Source organism: Diabrotica virgifera, chromosome 7 (genome assembly GCF_917563875.1).
Source record: "Diabrotica virgifera virgifera chromosome 7, PGI_DIABVI_V3a".
Classification (NCBI taxonomy): domain Eukaryota; kingdom Metazoa; phylum Arthropoda; class Insecta; order Coleoptera; family Chrysomelidae; genus Diabrotica; species Diabrotica virgifera.
In genome coordinates, this window is record NC_065449.1 from 95,886,551 (window position 1) to 95,905,139 (window position 18,589).

Below are 18,589 nucleotides of genomic sequence, written 5' to 3' on the forward strand. Positions count from 1 at the left end.
ATTTTTTCTTAAAATTCTCCTGTTGTTATTCTGAATAGACATTTTTTCTCATCTTTTAACATCCACCATTTGATTTTTTGTGGTCCTCTCTGATATTTTGAACAAGCAATTCTCTCCAGCAAAAGCAACTTATGTTGTTGGCTTACTGTCTCACTAACCTTACAGTCTACCAATATAATTCCTGTCATTCGATATTAGTTTGGTATAAATAAACCCAAACCCAGACATCCAAAGTGAAAGTTGTCCTTCAACACCAAATTGTTCTACATGGTCCACATATTGTTCAGTCAAAAGTTACACCATTTTGCGCGTCGGGTTTTGATGGGAGGTGGGAGAGAAGTCGACAAATTAGTAGTTTTTACGTTTTTCGTCAATATTTCTAAAACTATGCGGTTTAGCGTAAACAATGTTCTATACAAAAATGTTCTACATTAAATTTTAAACAAAAAAGGTCCTATGCATATGCATAATCCTTCTAAAACTAACGGTTCCAAAGTTACGGGAGGTAGGTAGTATAGTATAATTGGTCCAAAAAAGGCCTAACTCCGTCATCCAAAATAAAAGTTTTCTTCCAACACCAAATTATTCTATATGGTCCACATATTGTTCAGTAAAAAGTTACACCATTTTGAGCGTCGAGTTTGGGAGGGAGAAGTCGGTTTTTTACGTTTTTCGTAAGGAATATTTTTCGTCAATATTTCTAAACTTCATCGTGAACAATAATTTATACAAAAATGTTCTACATTAAATTTGAAAAGAAAATTTTACTGTTGGAAAGATATTCATGCGACATTGTCCATAGAAAGTTCAGAGTGGGTTTCTTCATACTGGAGATTTATATGGCCTAGGCCTGTAGAAGCCTCTTGAAGGTGGTGAGGTTAACGTTCCTTCAAGGGCTTATCAGTAACATACCACCAGCCATTAAAATAGCAAATTATATTTAGAAAACACAATCCTGTTAAAACAATTAGTTTCCTCAGTAATAATATTATAATTTGCCGAAAAACTGTAAAAAATATGGAAAATTATAATCATGTAGTTAATCATAATGAACGAATCCTAGATTTGGTATTTTCTAATATATTTTGTAACGTATATCAGGCAATTGACTATGTTGTTCCCATGGATAACCATCATCCACCGCTCATCATTGATTTTAGTATTAAAAAAGAATTTAATGAAATCAAAATCGACAGTAAGCAGAATTTTAACTTTAAGAGAGCCAACTTTATAGAACTTTATAATGAACTCTATTTATCTGACTGGTCTTTTCTTTCCACTGATCTTGATATCAACAGCAACCTAAATGCCTTTTATCAGTATATTCACAGCATCTTCTCTAAACATATTCCTCTTAAAAAGAAGCAAACTAAACGTTATCCGTTTTGGTTCAGTGGTGATCTGATTAATCTTCTGAATACTAAAAATAGAGCTTGAAACGCGTACAAAAAATCTCGTAATATTCAAAATTACACTGAATTCAAGAGAATTCGTTCAGAATTCAAATACTTTAATCAAATAATATACAAGCGTTATGTGTCTCAACTAGAACTCAATCTTAAACAAGATCCTCGTAGCTTTTGGTCGTTCATAAACTCCAAGAAAACAAATTGTTCTATTCCTGAAACTATGTCGTATAATAATATAAAGCTAGAGACTTCACAGGATATTGCCTCATCATTTGCTGATTTCTTCTCAAAGTCATACACCGATATTTCTCCTCCCGACCATATCACTCCCAAATTAAATACATATATTGCCGAACAATTGCACATTCCCGCTTTTACAAAATCTGAAATTGAACAGGCCATAAGGAAGATTAAGCCGAACATGACGATGGGACCAGATAATATTCCTGCATTTCTCATAAAAGATTGTGCCCACGTATTTTCAACTCCTCTGTGTACTTTATTTAACTGCATATTATCCAGTTCGGTCTTTCCCACACAATGGAAAGTTTCTAAAATTGTCTCTGTGTTTAAGAAAGAAAATCGAACTTCTATCCAAAACTATAGGCCTATTGCTATCATATCCAACTTTAGTAAAATTTTCGAGATATGTATAAATAAACACCTTTACACCCACATTTCACCATTCATAGTTCCCCAACAGCACGGATTTATCAGTGGTAAATCTACTTTAACAAATCTTGTTAATATCACTCAATTCCTGTGTGAAGCATTAGACAGAAATGCTCAAGTCGACGTCATATACACTGACTTTTCCAAAGCTTTTGACCGCTTAAGTCATAAAATTCTACTGAATAAGCTCAGTTCTATTTCAATCACACCTACGCTGTTACAATTATTTAACTCTTATTTTACAGATCGATGGCAATATACACAAATTAGAGGTTTTAAATCAACCCCTTTTCCTCAGTTATCCGGAGTACCTCAAGGTTCAATTGTAGGGCCGCTACTGTTTGTGATATTCGTTAATGATATTGTTGATGACCTAGATGTTCATTCACTAATTTATGCGGACGATTTAAAATTATTTTTTGAAATTAAGTCACCCTCCGATTGCATTAGACTTCAAGAAAATTTAAATAAAATCAGTATATGGTGTGACACTAATTGTTTGCAGCTAAATGCATCTAAATGTAATGTTATGTCTTTTTCTAGAAGCCCTTCTCCAACACACTACGATTATCATATACATAATACTTCCATTTGTCGCCCCAGCTCTGTTAAGGACCTGGGGGTCATATTTGACTGCAGACTATCATTTGTTCCACACATCACTAATATCGTTGCGGGTGCGTTTAGTACTCTAGGTTTCATTTTACGAAATGCGAAAGAACTTACCGATATTGACACTTGCAAATTTTTATATTCATCTCTTGTTCTCCCCAAACTCGATTATGCATCGATAGTTTGGTCTCCAATTTATCAAAATCACACAACTGTTTTGGAATCAGTACAGAGGCGGTTTTTAAAAAGTATGCACTTTAAATCCACTGGCATTTATCCTGCTAGGGGATTTTCTGAAGAGATACTTCTCGGTAAATTTAAGATGCAAAGTCTTCAGCGTCGTAGAATAACTCAATCTTTATGCTTTTTATTTAAAATTATTAACAATCAAGTAAATACTCCTGAGTTATTGCAACTTCTTAATCTCCACGTACCACGTGTTGCTTCTCGTACTTCACAAACGTTTTATGTTAACAGAGCCAGATCAAATATTTTGGTGCAGTCACCTCTAGTACAAATGCAAGCTCACTACAATGCGAACTCTGATCTCTTTGCATCTTCAATTCTAATTTACGCATCATTAAGAATTCTGCTAACGATATTAGGTTGCAACCAGTCACTTTTTAGCATCTTGCTGTTATATTATATATTTATTCTGTATTTTTGTATTTAATTGTTTTACATACTATGTATTTTCTGTTTTTCTTTAATTACTTTATAAGTTTTTGTTCGTCGTTGTTCGTATGTGAGTGTGTTTTTCTCATTTTGAGTTTTTTCACACACTTACATATAAACGGCGTTTATGTAGTCTATGTATTTTATACTGTTTTGTTGTTATGTTTATGATCTGTAAACGGTAAATTTACTAATACGCTTAATACACTAACCCAGATTGTAATTGGTCCAGTACTGTTATTTGGGTACTAAATAAATAAAATAAATAAATAAAAATAAAAAAACCTCAACTTTACACCCTCCGTAACTCCGGAACCGTTGATTTTAAAACAATTATGCATAGGACCTTTTTCGTTTCAAATTTAATGTAGAACATTTTTGTACGGGATATTGTTCATGCTAAACCGCGTACTTTTAGAAAAATATTGACGAAAAACGTACTCCCCTCCCACTCCCCCCAAAACCCGACGCTCAAAATGGTGTAACTTTTTACTGAACAATATGTGGACCATATAGAACAATTTGGTTTTGGAGGAAAACTTTTATTTTGAATGACGGGGTTTGACCTTTTTTTGAACCAATTATACTATACTAGGTACCTCCGTAACTTTGGAACCGTGCGTTTTAGAAGGATTGTACATAGGACCTTTTTGTTTAGAATTCAATGTAGAACATTTTTGTATAGAACATTGTTCGCGCTAAACCGCATAATTTTAAAAATATTGACGAAAAACTTAAAAAACTACTAAATTACCGATTTCTCCCCCACCTCCCCCACAAACCCGACGCTCAATATGGTGTAACTTTTTACTGAACATTATGTGGACCATATAGAACAATTTGGGTTGGAGCAAAACTTTCAGTTTGGATGTCTGGTTTATGCCTTTTTTTGGATCAATTGTATCATGCTATATGTTCTACGTGTCGGACTTATTAAAATGCCAACATATTTGTCGGACAAACATTTTTTCATATACCTATTATATAAAGTTTTCTATTGATAAAATTAAAAACAACCTGCTAGTTTTCACAATCATAAACTTGTCAGGATGACATGTTCCACAATTAAAATCACGTTCCACAATTAAATCTTCCCTGTTTCAGTGTTCCCGTACATCAAAGTTTGTCCGACTAGACACCGTTAAGCTCTTAACAAATTTTCAACTTGCTATTATTTAACTTTTTTTGGTACGCAGGATTCAGGCCTGTTCTTTTCTTGCCATGAAATAATCTATTTGGGGTGATTGTGTCCACTTTTGTATATGATAAGTTGACCTTCTCTCCTTTGAGGCTCCCTAATGCTATTGCTAATTCCAGCATTTCCAGCTTCATTTCTTGTCCCAAAGCCTAGTCATCTATGTATTGTTTCATATCCTCTCTTGAATTGTCCCAAATTGTCATTAAAATTATCTTCTATTGTGACTCTCTCCTCTCATGGAGTAGTGGAACCCCGATAAGTCGGCCCCCGATAACCCGGAAGTCCGGCTAACCCGGACCGATTTTCATCAGATAAACATTTTGATTTTCAATATTTTGTATTTTGACAACGACCTGATTTGGGCGTCGAAACGTTAATAAAATTATTTTTCAATTTAATTGTGGCTTATTTCCCATCAAAATAGTTAATTATCAGACAAACCTTTCAACAATAAAAATGTATGTAATATAATATTTGAGAGATGTGTATGTGTGTAATTTGAACTATACGATAGTCGATAGTAAAAATGACTCATAGCACACGCCGCAGAAACAACAGGCACCTGTCTGTAGTACCTATTCCTTTTTATTTCAAACTGTCTTAGCATTGTTTAGGAAAGACTATTTAAAAAATTCTTTTATAAACAATGGTCTTTAGATTTCACTGTTCGTATGGTTGTGACTGTATTGTGTGTCTTGTATTGTTCGCTTCCGTTTTCTTACGTTTGTGTTTGGTGTTTTTTTTTCAGTAATTTTGATGTGTAGGTACTGTGCATATTTATAAATATATTTCGTGTTATTTCAATTCTAACGGAGTTTATCTGTAAGTATACCGTATTTTATTAATTTTTACCATATTCTCCGGCTATCTCGGATTTTCGATAACCCGGATCGGCCGCGGTCCCGATTAATCCAAATTATCGAGGTTCCACTGTATCACTGAGGATGTCTCCAAATTGATTATGAAAAGTTTTTCTTTCTTTCTTTAATTCATCACTCTTATTTACAACTTTTACTTATCTTTTATGCAGCTATTATTAGCAATTATACCTAGCTAATAATTAGCAATTATTAGCTATTATTAGCACTTCATAAAAAAGGAAATAAAAATGCTCCAGACAATTACAGACCTACTACCATAGTACCAACAATAAGTAAAATTTTTGAAATCTTAATTAAAGATCGTACAGCAAATTATTTGGATAACAAATCAATTATATCTAACTAGTGGAGTCACTGAAGATGGATATGAGCTATTACCTCCGATTTCGGTGAACCTCCATCGATTTGCATGAAAATTGGTGAGTGGTTAGAGGATATCTCAAGAAACAAAGGTGACATAGTGCCAACTTGCGCTTTCACCCTGGGGGTGGATGCCACCCCTTCTCGGGGTGAAAATTATTTTATTAAAAATAACACCATAATTAGATATGGGGACAAATTCTAAGTAAAGTTTGTTATATAAAGTTATTAAAATAAATCAAAACTTTTTGAGTTATTACAGATCAAAAATTTTAATTTTTCCTAAGAAAAATGCATGTTTTTAACCGATTTTTCATAGATAACTCAAAAACCATAAGTTTTTACAACAAAGTTATTATTACCAAAATTAAAGGTAATACAAAATTAAATAAACTCCTTACTAAAAAACGTTTTAATACTAACTAAAAGTGAGTGTTATAGGTAATTGAATGCATATTTTTTTCGGCGAGTACCCAAATCTAAGCATTCAAGCTTAAATTACGGGAAAATTATTCATTTTATAACATAAACGTATTACAGATTTGTGAAAGTACTTAGCAATATCTATCAAATGAGATACCGAACAAGTTAATAGCATTAAAATTTATGCTCCAAAAATTTTTCAAACTTTATCTTTTAAAAATTTTTCCAAAAAATGTTATCGTTTTTTTTTTTTTTTTTTTTTTTTTTTTAATAACTCCATTAATTATTGTCACGCAAAACGTCAAACTGACAGTGCCCATTAAAATCTGCTCTTATTAAAATTAATTATTTAGCGAGTTAATTAGTAGAAAAAAGGACACTTGGTGTGATTTAAAAACTGATATTAATTGAGTGCGATAAACAGTGCTATAAGCGACCCCCAATGGGGGAAGCTTTTTCCCCAGGGACACCATTAGGTGAAAACTTTTCAGGTGCTAGTGAGAATAGTGAAATGGATATTATTGAATCAAGTTTAATCGAAAATTTGGATGATTCTACTGCGAAAATTACAACTAAAACCAGAGATTTTATTAAAGTGCCGACACAACAAATCCCACCTCCGCAAAAAGTTGTAGAGAAAAAATTGTTCAACGTTGCATCAGATAAGTACAATTTTAATAACGTTTATGTATATATAGAAAAATCAAACAATCAGGATATTGGCCGTTTACATCCACTTACTGTTGCGGACATCTTGCATAAAAAATTGAACATTCCTAATATTATTGAAATAAAAGCCATTGGAAAAAACAGAATTAAAGTTTTGTTAAGGTCAATCGTAGATGCAAATAATTTGGTTAAAAATATAAAATTAAAAGACCAAAACTTAGTAGCATATGTCCCTAACCATTTACTAGAAATTAGAGGCCTAATAAGAGATATTGATACTCAATACGATGAAAAGTATTTGTTAGATAATAGTAAATCTCCCTCCCCCATAATAGCCTTTAAAAGAACTTACAGAAAAGTTGACACCGATGGAAAAACTAACTATGTACCCAAAAGGACAATGATAGTCACCTTCGAAGGGAATATTCTTCCTAGCTACATTTCAATAAATAGTGTATTTTTTCCTGTTGAAACCTACATTGGCAAAGTAACACAGTGTTACAATTGCTTAAGATTTGGACATATTTCCAAGCAGTGTCGCAGTCCACAAGCACATTGCATAAAATGTGGAAAAATCAAAAATGAAGATCATACATGTCAAGATAATGATGTTCAATGCATACATTGTGATAGTAAAGATCATGTTTCCATATCCAAGAAGTGTCCAAAATACGAAGATCAAAAGAAGATAAAGAACGTGATGATTGAGCAAAAAATTTCCTTTATCGAGGCAAAAAATTACTGTGAATCGTCCTTCTCGGGATTGTTTATTCAGAATAGATATTCCACACTAGACAATATCGAAGACAGTTTTCCTCCCCTCCCAACATCTTCAAAAAAATCATCCCCTTCTACTACCACACATAAAAATCAAAACATTTCAAATAATACATCCCAATCCCAACCCTCCTCAAGCCACTATAATATAGCTAAAAAACGAAAAATATCACCAAACCAATCACAAAACAATTCACCCATGTTCCCTTTTAATTTTGGGCCCTCCAAACCCCTTCCTGCTAATTTAAAACCCCCAATTTGTCAAAACAAATCAGATCAGAGAGTATTGGAAACACTCATTTCCAATTATATTTTTAATTTGATTACAAATATTCAAACTGTAGATGATATAAAAACTATGAGTCAAGATAGTATTTACCATGGTATAAAAACGATTTTAGAGGATATCACTCATAAATAACATGTTCCCAGAACTTAAATCATTAAAAATTTTGCAATGGAACGGTAGATCCGTTGTTTCGAATAAAAATAGTTTAATTCATTTTTTAATAACTGAAAATATTGATATTGTATTATTAAGTGAAACCTGGTTCAAACCAAATCAAAATTATACATTTAAAGGTTATAATGTAATTCGCCAAGATAGATATGACGGGTATGCAGGTGTTGCAATTTTAATTAAAACAACTATACCATTTCGTGAAATAAATATTAGAAACAATTTTAATGAGGGAATTTTAGTTTGCGGTGCTATCGTTAAATGTAACACAATAGAACTAAGTTTTTTATCTATATATAGACCTCCAAATATTAGTACATCCAAAAACGATTGGATAAATATCTTCTCACAAATCAAATCACCTTTTTTAATTGGCGGAGATATGAATGCTCATCACTCACTATGGGGCTCACTGCGTAATGATCCAGTTGGTAACCAAATTGTTAGCAGTATCGAAGACCTAGATCTTGTAATTTTGAATAATGGAGAACCTACATATCTTCCTAGATATGGTACTCAAAAATCTATGATTGACATTTCACTCTGCACAGCTAATATAGCCAGTAAATTTACTTGGTCAGTTTTATCTGACACCTTAGGCTCGAATCATTTTGCTATAACTATGAATTTTTCAATAACCAACACCTCACAAGAAATAATTTATCCAAAAAGCAAATGGAATATCAAGAAAGCCAATTGGTCCCTGTATACATCCTTAATTGAAAACATGTTTTCCAACTACAATAACTCTTTCAATACTTATCAAAATTATAGTTTTCTAATAGATTGCATTAATGATGCTGCAATTAGGTCTATTCCTCAATACAAAATTTTTAAATCTAAAAATCGATCGCCTCCACCATGGTGGGACCCAGAATGCGATCTGATAATCAATGACAGAAAAGAAGCATTAGCATTGTATAAACGTTCACCAAGCCTTGATAATTATCTAAATTGTCAGAAAGTTACTGCTCATACTAAAAAGCAGTTGAAACAAAAAGCCAAAGCTAGTTGGATTAAATGGTGTTCTAATTTATGCAAAAATACCTCCTCTAAGGAGATATGGTCACAGGCCAACAAAATGAATCGAAAAGCATCTATTAGTATAAAACCCTTCAATGATAATCTATTGGACGACTTTTTTAATAAAGTATGTCCTCCTTTTGCTCAAAATTCACCTACACGATCTACACAAAGTCATCATTCAAATAATCACTTCCTGTTAAAACCATTTACTGAAACCGAATTAGATTTTGCCCTTAAAAACCGCATAAATACTTCTCCTGGTATCGATCATATAAAATACCCCATGTTAATCAACCTACCAGATGTTGCTAAAAAACTTCTTTTAAATGTCTTCAATGATATCATCCAAAAAAATATAGTTATTGATTCTTTCAAAGACATCTTAGTTGTTCCTATCCTTAAACCCGGAAAAGACCCAAACATCGTAAGTTCATATAGACCAATATCCTTACTGTCTTGTATTTTTAAAACTTTAGAAAGGCTTATAAAATTTAGATTAGATTGGTGGTTACAAAAAGAGAATTTACTTCCAGTAAACCAGTTTGGTTACAAAAGAGGTTTTGGAACTCTAGACGCTTTAACAACACTTGTTGTAGATGTACAGAATAACTTAACTAAAAATAACTACTTAGCAGCACTATTCTTAGATATTGAAGGAGCTTATGACTCAGTTTGTTTATCAACCTTAAAACATAAAATGGTAAATTTTTTTCATATGCCAATTGCTTTCGTTAACACAATAATCGGTTTCTATACAGATAGGGTAATTTACATCAGAGATCATAATAACAAACTAATAGGACCTCGACATAATTATTACGGTATACCACAAGGCTCAGTATTATCACCAATTTTATTTAATCTGTACACCTCTGATATACATAAGATGCAAATAAACAACATCCCATTCAAAATCATACAATATGCAGACGACTTTTGTGTCTATATGGAAAGCAAGAAATATGAAAACGGTATGCAAAACCTAAGTACAGTTTGTAGTTCCCTCTTTCCATGGTTCTTAGAGAACGGCTTAAATTTATCAATTAACAAATCAGCAGTATCTGTCTTTACAAGACACAATCTTCCTATAAACCAAGATGTATTACTTAGTGATCAATCTTTTACATTTAAAAATAATGTCAAATATCTGGGACTCATTCTGGACAAAAAACTAACTTGGAAACCACACATACAATATATGCTGGATAGATGTAGCAAAGGTATTAATTTCCTTAGAATGACAACTAGAGTGTGGTGGGGCTGCGATGTTGAAACATCTTTATTGTTTTATAGAGCTTATATACGATCCATTATAGATTATGGTGCTACTCTCTACGGTTCTGCTTCCAAAAACCTTTTAAGAAAAATTGACATTTTCCAAAATTCTGCCTTGAGAATCTGTTTAGGTGCTATGAGATCTACTCCTATACAACCAATACATGTTGAAGCTTCTGAGCCTCCTTTAGAGATTAGAAGAAATTTACTAAGCGAAAAATGGGTACTTAAAGCATACACTACAAATTTCGAATTATTTTCCAGTATATGTCATCTTAACGAATCAGATCTTACTCACAAGTATTGGATTAAAAAACCATCTCCGCCTTTATGTACTGCATTACAGAACAATCCTATTTTTTCAAATGAATTAAACACAGTAGACAAAAACTTAGACTACTTTGCTCTCTTCCATAAAACTGATGTAATAATACCCACATACAACGAAAACAACATAATCAGCAACAGTATCCTGAAATCTATTTTGAACTGCTACAGTGATGCAACAGTTATATACACAGATGCATCTAAATCAAGAGAAGGATCTGGCTGTGCTTATTTTTTACCCTCAGGAGGTTTCGAATTCAAGTACAAACTTCCCAATGAGTTTTCAATTTTCTCTGCGGAATCATTGGCCATACTCGAAGCGTTGAAATATATTAAAAACTCTTATACTAAAAAAACGTTAATTCTTTCAGACTGCCTATCAGTTTTACAGAATATCAAAAATACTTTTTTGCCCAAAACATTTAGTAATCCTTACATATTTTTAATAAAGGATATGTTAAAGCAGTTAGAAGACTCTGGCTTCAATATAAAATTTATTTGGGTTAAGGCACATATTGGACTCAAAGATAATGAGTATGTAGACTACTTAGCTAAATCCAGTATAACATCAGGCACTTTATTGTCATATTCTTTATGTGTATCAGATGTTATTACTATTTTTAAAAGAAACCAACTATCGATATGGAAAGATCAATGGAATCTTTATTGCTTAACAAACCCCACAAGATACACCACTTTACAACCAGTGATTCCACAAAGTACCTGGTTTAAGAGTTTTAAAGCTCCACGTAAATATATAACAACTATAAATCGACTACGTTTTGGGCATGCTTGCTATCCAAGTCATTTATATAAAATAAATGTGATTGAAGACAATAATTGCAAACATTGCGGAAAGCAGGGTGATCTTGATCATATCTTTTTTGAATGTACTAAGTTTCAACAGCATTCAAACTCTCTCTATAAAAATTTAATTAAACTTGATATGCATGCACCATTCAATATGCAGTCTTTGCTGGCTACAGGCTCACAACAAATATACAATATTATTATAGCTTTCTTGTCAGATACACGCACGGTCCTATAAGATTTGTACGCTGGCATGATATTTTTTATGATTTAAGTTCAGATTTGCATCTTTTTTTTTGTCATAAATGTTTTATCACTTTATCAGAGTTCCATTATTGTTTTTATTGTATTATTGTTGTATTGTATTATTTATTGTATTACTATATTGTTTCTGTTTAATTTTGTATTAGGGATAGGATTGTATATTGTTTATTGCAACTGGCTGAATGACTAATGTCTATGCCATTAAATAAAAAAAAAAAAAAAAAAAAAAAAAAAACTCCATTAATTTTAAGATATCAGGTTCACCTAAAAACGGTTTGAAAGTTAATTACAAAGGCTATTAAAAAGCGTTAAATTTAATCTTTTAAACCCCTTACTTTTTTAAAAATCAAAGATTAAATGGCCACGGTTACATGGTTCTAGCAGCAAAATTTAAGCTTTAATTGTTTCTATCTCGGTTATTTTTCACCCTACAGAAATGGTAAAAATGGTATAATATTTGATATCGAAAAAACTAAAATTTCGATATTTACCATTTTTTACGTATATTGAGTATTTTTATAGTTATTATCAAAAGAAAATGAAAATCACAATAATTTTAAAAATTCTGATTTTTTTAAATAATATCTTTTTTTCAAAAATATGAATTCTAAACCGGTGAAAATTGTTAAAATCATTACTTATGCGAATACAAAAATATTTTTGTAAGGATTACTATAAATTTTAATTTTTGTGGAAATGGCGTATGTTTTATTTTTCACTTTTTCCTAAAAAATTCGAAAGGATTCTCTTAGTTTCATCATAACTTGCTTAATTTTGATGCTATTAACTTCTTCTGGAGCTCATTTGTTAGGTATTCTGAATTACTTTGATAAGTGTTTAGCAGGTATATTTTATAAAATGCATCGTTTTCCCGTTATTTAAGCTTGAATACTTAGATTTGAGTACTCATCGAAAAAAATATACATTCAATTACCCCTAACTCACTTTGAATTAGGTAACATTAGTTTAGTACTTTGAGTGAACAGTGTATTAAATTTTTTATTTTGTTCAATTTTCGTTAGAATAACTTTTTGTAAAAGCTAACAGTTTTTGAGTTATACGTGAAAAACCGCTTTAAAACATGTATTTTTTTACGAAAAAATAAAATCTTTGATCTTTAATAACTCATAAAGTATTGATTTATGTTTATAACTTAATATAACAAATTTTGCTTAGAATTTGTTCCTCTATCGATTTTTGGTATTATTTTTAATAAAATAATTTTCACCCCAGAAAAGGGTTGGCATCCACCCCCAGGGTAAAAGCGCAAGTTGGCATCATGTTACCTTTGTTCCTTGAGGTATCATCTAACTGCTCACCAATTTTCATGAAAATCGATGGAGGTTCCACGAAATCAGAGGTGAAAACCTTCTGTGACTGCACTAAACTCTCAATTTGGTTTTAGAAAAAAATACTCAACAACTAAAGCTTTATTAGAAGTAATAGAACATATTGTTCACGGTCTTTATGCAGGCAAACCTACTAATGGTTTAATGTGTGACCTTACAAAAGCTTTTGATTGTGTGGATATTCAAACACTATTGATAAAATTGGAGTACTATGGAATAAGAAGTACCATACACGGCCTTTTAAAATCATATCTTACAGGAAGAACACAGATCGTTGCATTTAATAATCAAGAATCTAATCCTTTACCAGTTTCAACTGGAGTACCACAAGGATCAGTTTTGGGACCTCTGCTATTCTTGATATATATAAATGATTTACCAAGTGCCTTGGATAACACCAACTGTGTTATTTTTGCAGATGACACAACCTTATTATGTAGAGGTAAAACTGATTACAGTCAGGAAATATTAGAAAAATCTAAATCCTGGTTTAACTGTAACAAACTTAAGTTAAACGAGCGAAAACCCAGACAATAGTATTTAGTTCTGATAGATGGGTTAAACCACCTGAACCAGTAAAGTTACTAGGTGTTACTATGGATACAAGGTTGAACTGGTCGCACCATATTGAAGGATTGTGTAAGAAGCTCGCCTCACAGATTTTTGCTATGCGCAGGTTGGCTACTTCTGTGAGTCGAGATATTGTTAGGTCAGTTTATTTTGGAATGGTTCATAGTATCCTGACATATTGCATACGTCTTTGGGGAAACTCGTCCTATGCATATAAAGTTTTCACGTTTCAAAAAACAGCAATCCGAATTATTGACTTAGCGAAATATCGCGCCAGCTGTAAACCCTTGTCTAAAAAGTATGGCATTCTTCCTTTACCTTCAATATATATATTGGAAAGTTTGTTAACTGTTCATAATAATATACAAGATGTAAAAACACATGCTGATCAACATCAGTATAATACAAGAAACAAAAGTCATATCATTATACCATATTCCAGATTGTGTGTTACACAACTTAATCTGTATAATTGTTTTTTAAACCTAAACAAAAATATTGATATTAAGGCAATGAATTCTAAAAAATTTTATAAATTAGCAAAACACTTCCTGTTGGAACACTGTTTTTATAGTATACATGAATTTGTTTGTTTGAGCTCCTAGTGTGGTCGTTTTTATGAAAACTATATTACACGTAACTGAATTTTTTTTTTTATATTTTTATATTTCCATTTTTCACGTTATATTATGTGTTCTTGTATTATTTCCTTAGTTATTTCCTATGTATTAGTATGGTATAGTTAGACCCAAACCCAGACATCCAAAATGAAAGTTATCCTCCAACACCAAATTGTTCTATATGGTCCACATAATGTTCAGAAAAAAGTCACACCATTTTGAGCGTCGGGTTTGGGGGTGGGAGAGGGGGGAGAAATCTGCAAATTCGTAGTTTTTTACGTTGTTCGTCAATATTTCTAAAACTAAGCGGTTTAGCATGAACAACCTCTACACAAAATTGTTCTACATTAAATTTGAAATAAAAAAGGCCCTATGCATAACTCTTCTAAAATGAACGGTTCCAAAGTTACGGAGGTAGTATAGTATAATTGGTCCAAAAAAAGGCCTAACCCAGACATCCAAAATAAAAGTTTTCCTTCAACACCAAATTGTTCTATTGGACCAAGAGCTAGCAACGTTGAGAAAACAGTGATTTTAAGACACTTGGTTTTTTAATATATTATTCCCTATGCTTCCTTGAACACCTTACCGGCCATCTGGCTACTGAGACAGGTTGCGTTCATTACTGCGCAGCGCACCTGTACAGGTAAATATATCGAATTTAAAATTATTTTAAGACGAAAAATTTTTTGCCATTACTTTTTAAACATTATTAGAAATATGAATTATAATTGCCAGGCATTTCTGTGGTTGCTAAATATACGCCAGACGCTATTTTTTATAAATAATAATTGAAAGATTTAAATCATTTTAGTATGTCTGAAATTTTAATATTATATTATTTACACATAAATAAATGCAAAATTAATTTGTCAGGCATTAATTCGGTTGCATTAACCAGCCAGATGGATTTAAAATCATAAAAATAATGTGTATTTTCAGCAAAACGATCGCTGGTTGAGTTAAGAAACTAGACAAACAAAAGATACGACAATTTCGGGGGTGAATGTTGTCCGCACATGTTATTAAGATGGGTCAGTCACAATAAATTCACAGTTTGTTTTTAACGATTCTTGTCGAGTTTCTATTTAGTGAAAAGTAATTGTGATACAATATAATGGCAAATAAAATACAATGTGTGTTTTGCAAGGAAAAAAACGAGAATGTAATGACTTTTTTGGATGAAAAACTGTTAAAGTGTAAAGAAGTTTTGAGTGCGCGTATTAAATACAATTTAAAATATAATAATGTACAGTTACCGGACTAAGTGAATACCACTGATGGATACCATAAAAAATGTTACAATTCTTTTGCAAGTATCGTAACATATCTGACATTAATTCATTATTGTCAAATCTTCGTCAGTCATCAAGTTCTTCGCTGTCAAGTGTGAGTGACACTGTTTTAGATAGTGATGAATTTTCCAATTTATCGTCGACAGGTTTTTCTGGTACATCTAGTTCTAAGACATTATTCATTATTACCAAAAACTTCAATTAGTATAAGTGAAACAGTGGCATATGACGAGGCTTCTTCAAGTTCATGTACTAATTAAAATTTCCAAGAAACAAACTTTTGTCCTGAAATCGCGCCGATTGATGATCATCAGTCAACAGACACGTGTAATAAAATTTTTATTTATTAACATTTTATATATTTAATTCTGTCATTATTAGCTAGATTGAGATAAATAAAAATTTCTTTAAATACCGTAGGTAGATTTATTCCTGTCTCTTTCCGCCAGTCTACTCTACCGCTATCTTTCTGTAATAACTAATAAATTATTGGAATACCTTACAACTTTATTTGATCTGGCTGATGACTGCAACCGAGTTAATGTCTGGCAAATTAATTTGGCATTTATTTATGTGTTAATAATATAATATTAAAATTACAGACATACTAAAATGATTTAAATTTTTCTATTATTATTTATAATAAATAGAGTCTGGCGCGCATTTAGCAACAACAGACATTTCTGGCAATTATAATTCATGTTTCTAATAATGTTTAAAAAGCAATGACAAAAAAAAATTTCGTCTTAAACTAATTTCAAATATATTTACCTGTATCTTTTTTTTGTCTTATTTCTTAACACAGCCAGCGTACGTTTTGCTGAAAATATATATCATTTTAAACGATTTTAAATCCTTCTGGCTGATGACTGCAACCGAGTTAATGTCTGGCAAATTAATTTTGCATTTATTTATGTGTTAATAATATAATATTAAAATTACATACTAAAATGATTTAAATTTTTTTATTATTACTTATAATAAATAGCGTCTGGCGCACATTTAGTAACCACATACATGTCTGGCAATTGTAATTCATGTTTCTGATAATGTTTAAAAAGTAATGGCAAAAAAAATTTTCGTCTTAAAATAATTTTAAATTCGATATATTTACCTGTACAGGTGTGCTGCGTGGTAATGAACGCAACCTGTTTCAGTAGCCAGATGGCCGGGAAGGTGTTCGAGGATTCATAGGGAATAATAAATTAAAGAATCAGCTCTCTTAAAATAATTGCTCGAAAACGTTGATAGCCATTTAGACTATAGCGTCTGGCACGTATTTAGCAACCACAGAAATGTCTGGCAATTATAATTCATATTTCTAAGAATGTTTTACAAGTAATGGCAAAAAAATTTTTCGTCTTAAAATAATTTTAAATTCGATATATTTACCTGTACAGGTGCGCTGCGCAGTAATGAACGCAACCTGTCTCAGTAGCCAGATGGCCGGTAAGGTGTTCAAGGATGCTTAGGGGATGATATATTAAAGAATCAGCTGTCTTCAAATAGTTGCTCGAAAACGTTTATAGATATAGTCTTAGATATATAATAACTATAATAATATAATAACTATATAATAACTATAATAACTATAATCTAGCTCTTAGACCATATACGGTCCACATATTGTTCAGTAAAAAGATACACCATTTTGAGCATCCGGTTTGGGGGGGGGGAGATGGGGGAGAAGTCGGTAAATTAGTAGATTTTTTACGTTTTTCGTCAATATTTCTAAAACTATGCTTTAGCGTAAGGAATGTTCTATAGCAAAATGTTCTACATAAAATTTAAAACAAAAAAGGTTCTATACATAATTGTTATAAAATCAACGGTTCCAGAGTTACGGAGGGTGAAAAGTGGAGGTTTTCGACACTTTTTATATTTACCGATTTCTCCCCCCTCTCCCCCCAAACCCGACGCTCAAAATGGTGTGACTTTTTTCTGAACATTATGTGGACCATATAGAACAATTTGGTGTTGGAGGATAACTTTCACTTTGGATGTCTGGGTTTTTGGTATACATAGTTATATCATAAATATTGCCCAGAAAATATAAAAAGTATCGAAAACCTCGACTTTTCACCCTCCGTAACTCTGGAACCGTTGATTTTATAACAATTATGTATAGAACATTTTTTGTTTTAAATTTCATGTAGAACATTTTTGTATATAACATTGTTTACGCTAAAGCACAGTTTTAGAAATATTGACGAAAAACGTAAAAAAACTACTAATTTACCGGCTTCTCTCCCATCTCCCTCCCAAACCGGACGCTCAAAATGCTGTAACTTTTTACTGAACAATATGTGGACCATATAGAACATTTTGGTGTTGGAGGAAAACTTTTACTTTGTATGTTGGGGTTGGGCCTTTTTTTGGACCAGTTATACTATACTTCCTCCGTAACTTTGTAACCATTCATTTTAGAAAGATTATGCATAGGGCCTTTTTTTATTTCAAATTTAATATAGAACAATTTTGTATAGAAGGCTGTTCATGCTAAACCGCATAGTTTTAGAAATATTGGCGAAAAACTTTAAAAACTATGAATTTACCGATTTCTCCCCCTCTCCCCCCCCCCCAAACCCGACGCTCAAAATGGTGTGACTTTTTTCTGGACATTGTGTGGACCATATAGAACAATGTGGTGTTGAAGGATAACTTTCACTTTGGATGTCTGGGTTATGCCATCTTTTGGATCAACTATACCATACTATATACAAAAGTGACTTATTTATATTGTGGCATGACATGTAGTGTTTACTATGTAAAAATTGTCAATAAACGTATCTGTCTATCTATCTACCAGCTCAATCCCTAATGTTACTTTTTCCTTTAATTTGTATCCTTCACCTGTTTATTTCGCCCTTTGTCCGTTCCCCCTAGTCTCTTGAATTTGAGTAATGTGTACTTTCAT

The 18,589-nt window shown here is 31.9% G+C and overlaps 1 protein-coding gene across 1 annotated transcript in view; it reads left to right on the forward strand.

Annotated features, from left to right (window-relative positions):
- The window catches only part of LOC114338471 (chromosome transmission fidelity protein 18 homolog), a 291,258-nt gene that overhangs the window by 249,294 nt on the left and 23,375 nt on the right, over positions 1-18,589 (forward strand). The gene's annotated exons all lie outside the window — the stretch shown is intronic.